At 32.4% G+C, this 13524-nt stretch overlaps 1 protein-coding gene across 5 annotated transcripts in view; it reads left to right on the top strand.

Moving 5' to 3' along the window:
- Positions 1-13524, top strand: part of Ypel (Yippee-like) — a 73352-nt gene that overhangs the window by 38626 nt on the left and 21202 nt on the right. Inside the window, exon 1 of one of the 5 annotated variants that reach the window (XM_090108857.1) lies at positions 508-742. The exons of the other annotated variants lie outside the window; for them this stretch is intronic. The gene's annotated coding sequence lies outside the window, so the exon portion shown is untranslated. Of the gene's footprint in view, positions 1-507; positions 743-13524 lie in introns of those variants that run through there. 5 annotated transcript variants of the gene reach the window in all.

The following is a 13524-nucleotide window of genomic DNA, read 5'->3' as shown; positions in this document are numbered from 1 at the left end:
TTGTGCGCACGATACGCTTTGCATTTGTATAAAACTAAGAAGAATTGCATTTAAATCTCAAGAACAACCGAAATAAACGTTTGATCAAACTATAAAATTAATTTCTAGGAACATCTAGTCTTATATAAATGTCACCATTTATTTAATTTAAATTTTAAATTAATCGCTTATTTATACTACAGCCAATTTGTATTAATTTAATGATGTTTTCGATCTGCCAGTATTTCTATATTGGTACCTCTTTTTGTTTATTTTCATAACTGGCACGTGCCAAAGCTGTCAGTCGTGAACGCACTACGCAGCGACCTTAACGAATATTCTACGTAATTTTATTTGGTTTTATATTTATTGAGAAAAACCATTTTGAGCAAATATTATCGTGATTTGAACTACTCGAATGTTTACGTGTTCATTCACACGCGTGTGGGTGTGTGTGTGGCGTCGTTGCGCCTGCGCTCTGCGCCGCGGCGCGCAGACGGCGCCCGATCGCTCTTTGTTTGTTGACAAGCAAAACTCGCTGTGTTGTTTTGTTCGCATGTGGACGTCGTCCGCGTTGGACGTGCGCTATTCAATACAACATTGTTGAAAACATTCATATCGTGTGATAAATCGTGTTAGCGATACAAAATATATTTTTATCAGTTTTACAAAAGTTTAGTGCTCATTTCAATACTGCGCATATTGTGTACGGATGCGAAGTTTTTCTACGCGTCGAAAATAACTCTTTCACCACTGCCAAAAGGTAACTTTTTACATGGTGTTTTTATTATATAACATTAGTTAATGAATAATGATAAACAGTTTCTATTTATAAAATTATGATTGATGTCGAGAGTATCATTATTAAAGTGCTTTTTATCTATTTATCGCTATTCCACTTCCAATCGCGAAGTTTGTAAGGCACAACTCTCACATTAATTATAATATTTTCGGTATTGAATAAAACTTTGAATTTATTTTTAAGGCAGGAACATTGATACAAAGAACATTTTGAGAGACAGAAAACGGGACAAATTGAGTTCATTACTGCAAAATGCATAATTTTTGCGAGTGAAAGAATATTATTTCCGTGATATGTTCGCTTCGCTGACCGCAAAACGTGACAAGTTCAAGTTTTTTGCGCGACTTTCACCGAAATAAGGATAATAAAGCTACATAACTGTAATAATAACTTTAATTATTGGGCTATAAAATTACATCGATAATAACATAAAATATACGTAGGTAGGTAGGTTTTTAGGGCATATAAATAAAAGTCAATTCACTCAATATTGAAATAATTTAACCCTAAAAAGCTGTAAAACTTTTTTATTAGGACCTTTGCGTTAATAATTTTTTATCTGTATCTGTCAATATTGACATGTTCTCAATCCGTTCTTATCTTAGATCATTAAGGTTCTTATTCCAAAAACACGAAACATCTCGTGCATAATATACCTAACCAATAACCACATGCAACAGTTAGCTCTGTACATGTACATGCGTTTGCGTCGAAGTTTTATCTTTCTGTACAGTTATAGTAGGTCGCCGAAGACTGTTACGGTACCTTGTATGTCTGGTAAGGCAGTAACGGGACTGCATGTAATATGTCCACATTCGTCGAAATGATTCATATCGAACGCTCGTTTGATTCCTTTTACTAGTTTTTACTTTCTTTGATGTTGTGTTTACATTTGGATTTGTCCTTGGGCATTTGATAACAGTTTATTGGTGTCAACTTTACGCGATTCAGGTTTAAAGCCTGGGAAGGAAAACATCTAGAGATGTCGATATTAACAAAAAACATACACGTGTTTATTTCTATTTTTATCGCATATAGGTATTTTGATATTTTTAAATAGCTATAGTTTTTTTGATACAGATTGTAATGTATTGGGATGATTTGAAGAATTATAAATGCCTTTCGTTTTAAAAACGTCTAAACGTTTATGATAGTCAGGCGCGTAGCTATCGCCGTATCTGCAGTATCAATTATACGGGGCCCCCGCACCAAGGGGGCCCCCAACGTGCGTAAGTTAAAATTACTAAAAACTTCCCAAAATTTTTTTTTTCAGAAATGATGAAAGTAAAAAAAAAAAACAGTTTTCTGGCCTCCTGTGTGTATATTTAATTTGAATTGTTTGTAAACATTTTAGTGACAGATAATTATGAAGAACAAATATTTCATTTAAAATTTAATTTTATGCAAACATTTTTTTTCTTTTGTGAGAAATCTTTACCCTTCCTAAGGGCCCCCAAACAAATTTTTATACGGGGCCCCGCCAAGGCACGCTACGCTTCTGATGATAGTAGTCATTAGTTATTACATAGTACATACCAAAGTATTGGCAATATTAATTTCTTCATAATAACCGTCTTAAACGGTTTCTACGGAGAAAGCGTCAAAAAACTCGTTTATTAAGTTAAACATTTCTTTATGTTAGGTAGGGACCTACTATGTTATTATAAGAGTCGTTATGTAATGTTAGTACCTAGTGAGTTATTGATTTCTGAAAAGAAACCAGAATATTAAATAAGTAATATTTGTATGCTAGCTAGCTGTCGGTTTATCAATTTTGACGTGTTTGGTTGTGGCTGATAACGAATTTCCTACGAAAAAAGCATTGCAATTAGGTAAATAGAGTAACATTTATTCACTTTCTTTGCTTCTTTCCATAAAAAATACTAAGTCCATAAACATATTCTAAGTAGATACCTACTTTAATAAATTATTGGAGTGTGTAAATATTTGATAAAGTAGGTAGGTAGGTATATTAATTTGTTCTAGTATTTTATTCGTTCAATACAGGCTTAACGATATTTATTTCTCATAAAAACAATACATTGTTTACAATATTCTCTCCAAATATGTACAATTAATGTGTCAATTTGGATAACCCATTGAGGAGCAAGAATGTCGTAAATACGTGTATAACTTAGAAGTGTTATTAACGGTAAAAGCTGGGGCACAATCAACTTGGCTTTATGAATAGAGCCTTAATGATCAGGAGACAAATTTGTGTCAACTGAACAATAAAGTAAATTGAGAGTACCTACTCTTTGACTTACGGACTGAATATTTACCATAATTCGATCCACAAAATTAACTCACAGCAATACTGATTGAGTATAAATAAAGACAGAATGTTTTATTATTATATTAATAAATTACACCCACTCTTTAAAGTCGCCTATTGCACGCCTCATAAGCGAAGCGTTGAGGTGGGTACTACTGTCACTTCGCGCAAAACATCTGATTTTTCAAACTTAAAATGTCTTTATGTATCATACATTGCACTTGTAAGATAATACATACACACACATATTAAGAAAAAACACTATTTTTAACGTTCATGATATTTTTGATGTCATTTTTGTTATTTAAACTAGTTAAAAAACAGTTTAAAAAAGTTCTGTCTTGGACGTCCGTGTGTCTGTATGTGTGCGGATCCTTTTTCTTGTTAACACGATAGCGACCGAAATACTTTACTAATCGAGTCTTTTTTTTTCTCTTACGCTTGAATATGGTCAGGAATAGAACCCTTTCATTTTTCAGGGTCTGATTCGATGTGGTTTAATTGTTATTAAATAAACAAAAATAATAATTAATAAATATTTATTAAAAAAAAATTATGAGGCGTGCACTTTTGGATTTTCCAAATTATTTTTTATCTTATTTCAAGAAGTCCTAAAAGGCCTCAGCAACTACAAAGGACAGCCCGTGGGTAGTTAGAATGGGGTGATTGTTCTGGTATATTCCACGAGAGACTAATAAAATCTTCATTCACAAATTATTTGTTTCTTCGGAAACAATAAGTGCCTAGTCCATTGAGAGAGAACTGTCAATGAAGCAAGGTATTTATTGTTCTTTTCAAAGGAGTACTTAGTGTTTAGGTGTCCTTTGTTATGGTTATCACATGACAACATTGTATTTACGGAAAATTGACGCCTTTTGTAAAATGATTCCAACCACGTGTGAATATTTTTGCCTTAAAGTGTGTCATACTCTTCAATAACTAACATCTTACAAGATTTTGTTTATAGGATTCGTTTTAATTAGCTCAGTACAAGAAATTCTGTAATTCTTACAAGGAAAACCTGCACGTGTGTTACGTTTACCTATTTCAATTATTTAATTCCGATGTCAGACAATCAAATGTAGACCAACATAAATACTGTATCATCTCGAATTTTCTTTTTTATCTTTATACCCAGTAAGTCTATCTTACATTAAAACGAAAGTATGCATGTAAAAAATACCAAAAGAATTGTACATTATTCATAACCTCCGAAAAGATTTACAGTAAGTCTCTGTATTCGTTGGTTCAAATCAGGATGAGCGTTTAGACATTTGAATGGGATTTATGTGTGGTTAAGCGTTTGGCGATGCTAAATTTGGTGCAAATCTGGCGTCCTCCCAAGCAAAGAAATAAGTAGAGACCTTTGTCTTATCCTTACAATGCTTTCTTTGTTCAAAAACTACGCAGTGGTTATTATTAAGTGCGCGTGTGTGTAGCACATTGCGCGTGAATGTACAGATTAAATTACATTCAATAATACTTAAAACATGCAAATATTTGTAACAATGATAACGGAAAACTATTTTCCTGTACTTCCAGTTTACATAAGTTGTGTTGATGACAGTGATTATGATACATTATTTGCGATCTACTTTGTAGTTTGTAGTACAGTTTAGATATGAGAAATTGTTATGTTTCATTCATCCTTCTATTGCGTAGTTAAAATTTTAAATGCACAAATACATACTTATTTAAATAAATGACCCATAAAAGTTATAAAAAAAGGTAGGTACTTTACCTGGAAATTATTTACTCATCGTTTCAAATAATCATTACTGATATACCATCATTTCTGCAGAAAAGTAAAGTGAATCATACATCTGCAGTCTGCACGTGAAATTCTTGATATACAAAATTTCCTGTAGAAATTTTTAAAATTTTGGGAAATGCTTTAAACAAAACAAAGTCTTTGTTCCGAAATACGCGGACTATTTACCATTTTACAATGAATTTATATGCAGATGGTGCTGGCATGCAAATATTCTCTTGCACTATCAAACACGAAGTTGTCGCTCTTGCGGTCCCTAATATTTTTGTATCTTTGCGGCTTTAAAAAGACGAATGCTTCTGTTGTACAATATTAAATACTTTAAAATATGGATAAAACGATGGAGAAATACACATAAAAATATATTTTAAATCGTTGTAATTTAATTTTGAACCCACATCAGTGATTGCTGGCTTGTGATACAATTAAAAATAATTAAAAACGACGCATATGTACATTAATTGAAAGCTATATTAATTTCTAGTTAACAATTATAATTAAAATCGGACTTGACATTTAAGTATTTAGCATAAAAGGAGCCATTGTGACTGTCTAGACGTGCGTGCAATTAAAGCGAACTCGATCCACTCAGTGTCAGCGCCGATTCTTTTAGCTAGGATTTGCTGGGAGTAATTAGGAAGTTGTCATTAAGCGCTGTACAGTGTACATCTATTGAGAGCTTTTGTTTGCGACATGATGACTATGAACTAAATTACGAATTACATTTAAGCCCATTATCTAAATGATTATGGCTAGACTGGTAACGTTATCTTGCATTTGAAGGAATATAAACAGCAGTGTTTTGTATATTAAACATTTTTTAGTAGTTTCTTAAAATTTCGTTCTAGAAACGTGTTTCTAAGCGGCAAAGCACTTTCTAGATAAAATAACCAATCCTGAAGTTTGCAGACAGTTTGAAATTTAAATATAATTTATATCCTTCCTCGTGTAAAATCCCCAGAGCAGTCTAGACGTGCGTACTCTGACTAAACTACAACTTCGAACCACCGACTATCAATTCTGGCATTTTCTATAACGAACTCGTCTGTCTGTGTCTGGTTAGTTTTTATTGGATTTGCTTTTGATGTCTGGTATCATATTGATACTTCATCAGTATAAGGTGAACTTATTCCTTTTTATAAGGTACCTACTTGAAATGTGTTGCAGATTGTTCTTCTAGCCTCTAGGAATAAGGTTTGTTTCTATTGGCGTATATTTTCGTTTAGATTCCGTTTGTTATTTTTTAACAATTATTTTTTAATTTTAAGGACAACAAAAACGTGACATCATTTGCATGCAAATTGTTTTTAATGAAGCAGTATTCATTGTTTCACTTAAGTATATCAAAGTTTGATATCCGCATGAATCGTGATCATTTATAATTAATGATTTAATATATTGAAATTCGATGATCCAATGGAATGGAATTCATAAACTTTTTGCTATATTTCTGTGGAACTTTTTGGTTTCAAATTTGGGTTGTGTACACTAAACTCAGTGTGCCATAGTAAAGTTTCATAAAACTGTCAAGTCACCATGTCCTTGCACTTATTAGTTCGATGACTCTCAAAACTGCAGTCGTTTTATCTCGCTACCTTTTTGTTCATTTTGTGGCTCAGATAAAGTAACGACGGTGTCCCGGGCAACTAATTAACTTGGCAACAGCGTCGTCTTGGTACAATGTTGAAATTTTTATAAGATACTTCTTCAGTCTTGTCTTATATCTAATTTGGAGGATTCAATGTGAGAGAGTGGTCTTAAATAGCGTTGTTTCAGGATAGTTTGGAATAATAAGAATTTACTTGGAATAATCTTCTATGTTATATTTCTTTACTATCTATATCTTATTTTTAACACAACTTGACGTTATTTTTATGCCTTTACATGCTTGGTGATCACTGCATTATAAGAATGGCGTAGAGCATTTGAGTTATCACGGACTAAATAAAAGAGGTGGCTAAACAATTTAATAATTTAATCAATATTCTTTCATCTGAACTCTGAAGATGTTCAAGAGAAATGTGAACATTTGTTTAAAATATTAAATAGTTTAGTCACCTCTTTTATGTAGTCCGTCTAAGCCCTCCTATATAGTACTTACAAGAAATGAACTTGCTGAGTTTGACAAACGTTTTAAACAGTTCGATATTATTTATCTGTAGCTGTTATAAGATTATGCTCGAAGGTTTGCGTAATAAATGTTAACTACGTTGTTATTTATACTTATTGCTTACATGTGAATTTATTTTATGCGCATGTTGTTTTTTTTTTTAATATTTCTTTATGATGTTTTTGCCTTATGTATACTTCATTCATAGTTTTTTCTACTTATATATATTGCAATACATAATAATTTATAAATTTAATGTTACATAAAAGATCGTGGAAGGCATAATTGAAATTAATATATTCTATAGGCATCCAATGAATGTAAATATGATTTAATTATTCGTTTAATGATTCTTAATAGTGCACGTACACTGTACATAAGCACTTGAATTGTATCATGTATGTTCAATCGGTAGTCTAATGTCAATACATATTTAATTTTTAGATAGCGGTAGTATAAACACTTCACGTTTTTTACATAATAAATAAGTGGTAAAACCTTCGTACAATGATGTATCATTCATAATTATTATCTTCATAACATAAAGTCCATCAAACTTGTTTCCGCACTATTGAATTAAACGAAGTCCAAAATTAAGTCCATTTTGCCATAAACAGCTGTCTTGGCATTGCTTGTTTATTTATATTACTTTCTTGCCAAGGTTTTTATTGTTGCGACAATTTCACTGCTCCAAGGCTTTGTTATGAAATGCCGCTGGTCGTGCTCAATAAGTGTTGTATAAATAACAAAATTATAATTGCGTGTTACATTTTTATTTACTTTATTTAATCAAAAGGCTTTGGTGAATGGCTCTTAGATTTGGTTAGAAAATGCGTAGTTGATTCTTGTAGTTCTACAAGCTTAAATCTAGCTGGTATTATTCGCAAAAACAAACGAATATTCGAATGTGAAATAACTTTATATTTTGACAAAATATTGCGTTTGTTATTTGCGTAGCAAGTTGGTATCCGATTTAATAAAAATAAATCGGTGGTTTTGTATCTAAAAATAACAATTTGCGCATATTAATTATATTCAATGCAAACATCGATAACCCTTGTGTTTACTCTTTCATTGATAGGTTATTAACTTTTAAGTAAGTTTTACTGAGTTTTTAAACCTTATAAATACCCGATTTAAAAAATCGACGATTTAATTAAAATTAAAGTGACTTAAATCGAAACTTCTTTTTCTATAATTTTCAATGAAAATGCTTTCGTGTCTATTATATTCAGTTCCAGGATTAAAACTAGTGCCAGGATGGAAACAGCCAATATTGAAACTAAGAATTCCAAATTCAATTTAAGTAGTATTTTATATACCACTCACGTGGCCCAGGGTCAATCACACTTCATGATCCCCATCTAAGAGTAATGGTTACATACAAATAGCTTAATACAATCTATATACCTAGCACAAGTGTTCAATAAATTTAACGTTTTTTTTTTATATCGCATACAAAAAAAATCACGTCACAGAATAAAGAAATCGTAAATGCGTAGTAACTTAATGATAAACACGAGCGCCTAAATCCAGCGCGAAATAGTTTCGACGTCGCTGACCGAGTGTCGCACTTGAGAGGTGAACGAACATGAACTATCGATTCAGTGAAACAAACAGGTCGACGGTACCTTAAGTAATCCTAATCTTTTATGTTTACTAGGTATTATAGTCTAGTAGTAACTCTCCAGTTTTGGAAAGATTTTTACCTGGGCAACAACTGAAAATAAAATCCATTTTAATACGAAATTTCAGAAACACCGCGTAAATATTTAGTTTTTCCCAATGTAATTTTGCATGCAAAATGTTCAGATTGTAATTTGTGCTGCTTCAAAAACTCGAAAAAATGTGCATATCGATGCAAAGCAAAATAACATTTTGAGATTGAGCTCAACTTTTGACAAGATGTACGACCCGTTTCAAAGATTGTTTTTATTTATTTTTCTCTCATCCATGTAAATGCCACAGTTTAAACTAAACAGGCACATATATAACCAAAAGTATTTGAGGTAATATATAAATACGTTGATGTGTGTTTAAATATGTTTGTATTTGATTTCTGTGCATTCTGTATATACGGAAGCGTCTTTAAAATCAAACCAAATATTTACTTGAAATCGTGTGTGTTTTATACAGCTCTTATATTATTACGTTTACCGAAAAAGTTTTTTCAAAACTTATTTATTGTTGCTAATCGTTGATACGTAGGTAACTCGTATAAGTTGCATTTTGTAAATTCCCCATTTAAGTCGTGTCTTTAAAATCTATATTCTATATTAATATAAGCTGAATAGTTTGTTTGTTTGTGCGCGCTAATCTCAGGCACTAATGGAGCAATTTGAAAAATTATTTCGATGTTAGCCTATTTATCCAGGAAGGCTTTAGGCTATAATATATCATCACGCTGAACAACAAGAGCGGGGCCACGCGGGTGAAACGACAAAGATGAAGAAAGATGAAGAAAGCACCTCGAGCTATAGAATGATTTAATATTTACAGCAATAAATGCTAGAGCCTGAACTGAGCCAGAACCACCGCTAGAATTTACTATAGAATTTACTATGAGACTGCTCTCATTAGTGACGACATTGCAAAAATTACGTTGAACGGAATATCGATGCATTTACTTTGCCTTGAACTATGCAAGTATGATTCACAGTGAACAATATAATTTATTGTTCCTCATTCACGATAATCATTTACGAGAATGTACCACCAAGTAACTGTCTCCGAATGCGCGCATTGTGTGAGAATAGTTACTTCGTGGTTTAAACTTTAATATCTAAATTGTATTGAAGTGTAATGTTTTATGAACGCCAAACGACGATTGAATGTAACGTTATTATTTCATACAGAAAGCTGATTAAAAGGATCTGCATAAAATATAGGTACATGTAAATAGATTATAGCCTGAGTATAGTTGGGCTAAAGTTTAGGCTTACTGAATGATTATGTATCGTTAAATAAAGCCACGATATTGTGCAGTAATTCATATTGTAAAATAATACCGTTATCAAACATCCGTTAAATACTTTTTATGCAACGAAATGAGCAAAAAATAATCATACGGGCCGTGTCATGTAACGTACGGCAGAAAAGCTGCTATTATCCCCGTTTTTAAAAATGTTAGTATGGTAGATAAATAGATTAAGTATACTTAAAAAGGATGCTTTATAGAGCACGTACAGCTGATATTTTTGCGCCTAATATACTTCCGGTTGTGATGGACTTCCGTCCCATTAAAGTGTGAGATTGCATCTGTGTTTGGACTTTCGGCACGTCCAGGTGCAATTTTAACTAGTTTGTTTTTAAACTTATTTATCTTTGGCCCTATCCAGATGCCCTTACGTCTTACTAGGCTGTTTTCTGCGGAAAAGAAACGAATTTTAAAGCTGGTATTATGGTATTATTATTATTATTTTATTGTATATTCTATGATCTATGATATACCTATTCTCTAAGTACTTGGAAATTTTATAGAATAGAAAAAGCTGTAACGTTGGTTTAGAACCTGGCACCTGCGTCCTACGCTTGTGGCGTGTAGAGCTCTAGATCTCTAAGTTATTATGAATAATAATTTTTCAATGTGACCTTCGATAATTTAATCCAAAAATGCCAATCATTATCCGAGATTAAAAGCTCATTTTATAGAGGTCTATTTTTAATCTATTCCCGATAGAACCCAACAATAAGCTATTTAATGAGGGAGAGCAATTTTCACGGTGCATTGTGACGAAGATTCTAAGCTTGATTTTGCCAGGGTTCATTACCATTTGTGCATGTCTGTATTTATTTAAGGTTCATTGTATTATTTTGTATTGACGTATCGAGGTCTTTGAGACGACTCTTGATAGACCATAGAGTGACATTGTATTTAATGATACTGTGATAAAAATACTATAATGAATAATGTTAAAACATTCTTATATATGCGTTCATTATTTCGATTATATATGTATGTTTTATAAGTAATATTCTGAGCTAAGACAAAAAATTTAGTAGTAAAAAATAGCGCCGTCAATATCATCGCACTAATTAACATGTTTTCGTGAAATGTACAAAAAATAACGCAAACTGTATATAAAACACAGTTATGTAATACAGTTATAATGGAAATGAACGTAAATTTTCTGCATCGCTCAAAATTAAACTGCTTTTCGTGAATCCCGCTTTGTACAATCAGTTTCGGATTTTTAATTTTAACGACACACGTTTGTAGTGTTTATTTTGTGTAAATGTTAAATTATTTTAATTTCATTTTTTTTCTCATGTTTATTATCGAATCGAGCAAAAACATGGCTCGAACAATACGTTAAAATACAAGCAATTTGTTTGGCAAAAAGATACGGTACTTGTCATGAAATACGCAAGTTTTTAAGTAGAATATTACGTTGTAAGTATAACCGATACATTGATTGTAGAGTTAAAAAATCTAAGTATGCAATGAGCTTATACGATTTGTAGATTATGTTCTTTCATCTCTGTGCAGGCTATACCCGGAAGATTTTAAGGATCTCCTATTGCAGTTCTATCATATGTCCCATATCTCCATAAATTTATTTGCTAGTAAATTCAGAATCTAATACAAATCAGTCGAAGCATGTTGTAATCGCTTACACGTGCACCCGGAAGGTACCGAGCCAGTGGAACCGGCTTAATGACTCGTAATGACATTTACTAAGCCGATACCGTTTGTGTTTTTGTCTGTATCGCTGGAAATATAAGCCAAGGAAAACGCTTGTAATGACTAGATAATAACCAGTTTTAATTTTATTGCTGTTTAATCTTTATTGAGTCGATTGATTGCGCTTTATTTAGTAATTAGTGACGTAAAAAGATGAGCTTAAGGCTTATACATGCGCTAATAACCTTGACCATACTAGACGGATCTCAAACCTCTCCCGCTGCACCTTCTTTTTTCCTCGCATTTTGTATTTAAAAAGATACTAATCAGTGAAACAAAAAATCCTCGTCAGGGATTGTTGTGTAACTGATAATTTATTAAACATAAAATTTTCAGAGCTCTAAGTCAGCAGGTTACGAAGTTTATAGAGTATTTGCGGAAAAATCGATGACCACGGCACATTTTTTTTCTAGAAATCTATTAACTTTGGAAAAAAGTCCTCGCGAGCAATTAAAGATCAAAGACCATCCTATTTTATATATTTTTTTCGGTATTGTGCTTTATGTTGTACCAGACTTTATAGAGGTTGAACATAGTCGAAATTGCCGGGTAACGCCTTAATTGGAGTGTGTTTTGCCTCTTTTTTTCACTCTTGACTCAATACTTGTTGCGATTTCCCCAGGATCCTAAACCTACTTCATCATTTGATGAATAGGTTAATATCATCATAAGCATGTTTGGCAATAATTTCAAATATAAAAATTAATTTTGTCAAGTTACTGTAAACAGTGTCAATTTAGGTGTATCTATTAGACTAATGAATACATAATCCATTTCACAAAAGGGGTCGAGTGGCACATGAATAAAATTAAAAATATCGTAAACACGATCTAGTCACGAGTAGGTATATTGTTCTATGAATCACAATATGAATAATCCTTTCATTTTTAGACACGCAAGGAAATTGGTTTAATTTGTATTTTTAGGTACATTCAGGAAGTTAATTAATTAAAGTTTGTTGTTTCAAAGTTTCCTACCGCAGACTTATTACCGTGATCATTATTAATATCAGTAAGATTATTAATATCAGTAAGTTTAATCTGAACTATTCATATATTGTAGATACATATATACAGCTTAAATTCACTACAGGATATTCATCTCGTAAGCAACTAGTTCCCAGTTGTTCTCCATTCACAAAGCTCCATTTTTACTACCTGGAAACTTGCAAAACGTGCACTTAGTTCTTAAAATGCAGGCAATTTAAGAAAATACTCGCCAAATAATGAGGCCATTCAGTTCTGTAAACACTCAGAGCCGAAGTTAATCTCTCCTGAACCTGAACTGAACGTTGGATTTGAGCAAATGGCGCGGAAAGCGGACAAGCCTAAGGTCAACGTCTCGTTAAACGATACTAAGCTTTGAGTAATGTAATTATTTCATCCATGCAAATCGTCTATTAAATGTTTGACACTTTAGGGAATTACTAGAAATTACCTAGTAAATCCATACTAATATTATAAATGCGAAAGTAACACTGTCTGTCTGTCTGTTACTCAATCACGCCTTAACTACTGAACCAATTTGCATGAAATTCGGTATAGAGATATTTTGATACCCGAGAAAGGACATAGGATAGGTTTTATCCCGGAAATCCTACGGGAACGGGTTTCTCTTTGAAAACAAGGGCGAAGCCGCGGGCGGAAAGCTAGTAATAAATATAAATAATATAAGCGGACGAATAAGCAAAATACATATTATATAATCTTGTGTTGAACATCAAAAGTTAAAACTAAAAGTCCGCAAAAATCATACCAAATACAGAGATAAGAAAACAGCCGTTTCTTTCTTTGCAGTGTACCTACTTGTAGAGTTGTTGAACCAAATAATCGGCAATACTATTTAGAATTGCATTTAGTGTGAAGGGGGCTGATATCCATATCTGTAGCTATATCGGGAATAA

Source organism: Colias eurytheme, chromosome 13 (genome assembly GCF_061535395.1).
Source record: "Colias eurytheme isolate Ceu_HAF_F1 chromosome 13, ilColEury1 Martin Lab GWU primary, whole genome shotgun sequence".
In the NCBI taxonomy this organism is placed as follows: domain Eukaryota; kingdom Metazoa; phylum Arthropoda; class Insecta; order Lepidoptera; family Pieridae; genus Colias; species Colias eurytheme.
The sequence above is the reverse complement of the archived record's forward strand: the minus strand, read 5'-3'. Positions and strand labels throughout refer to the sequence as shown.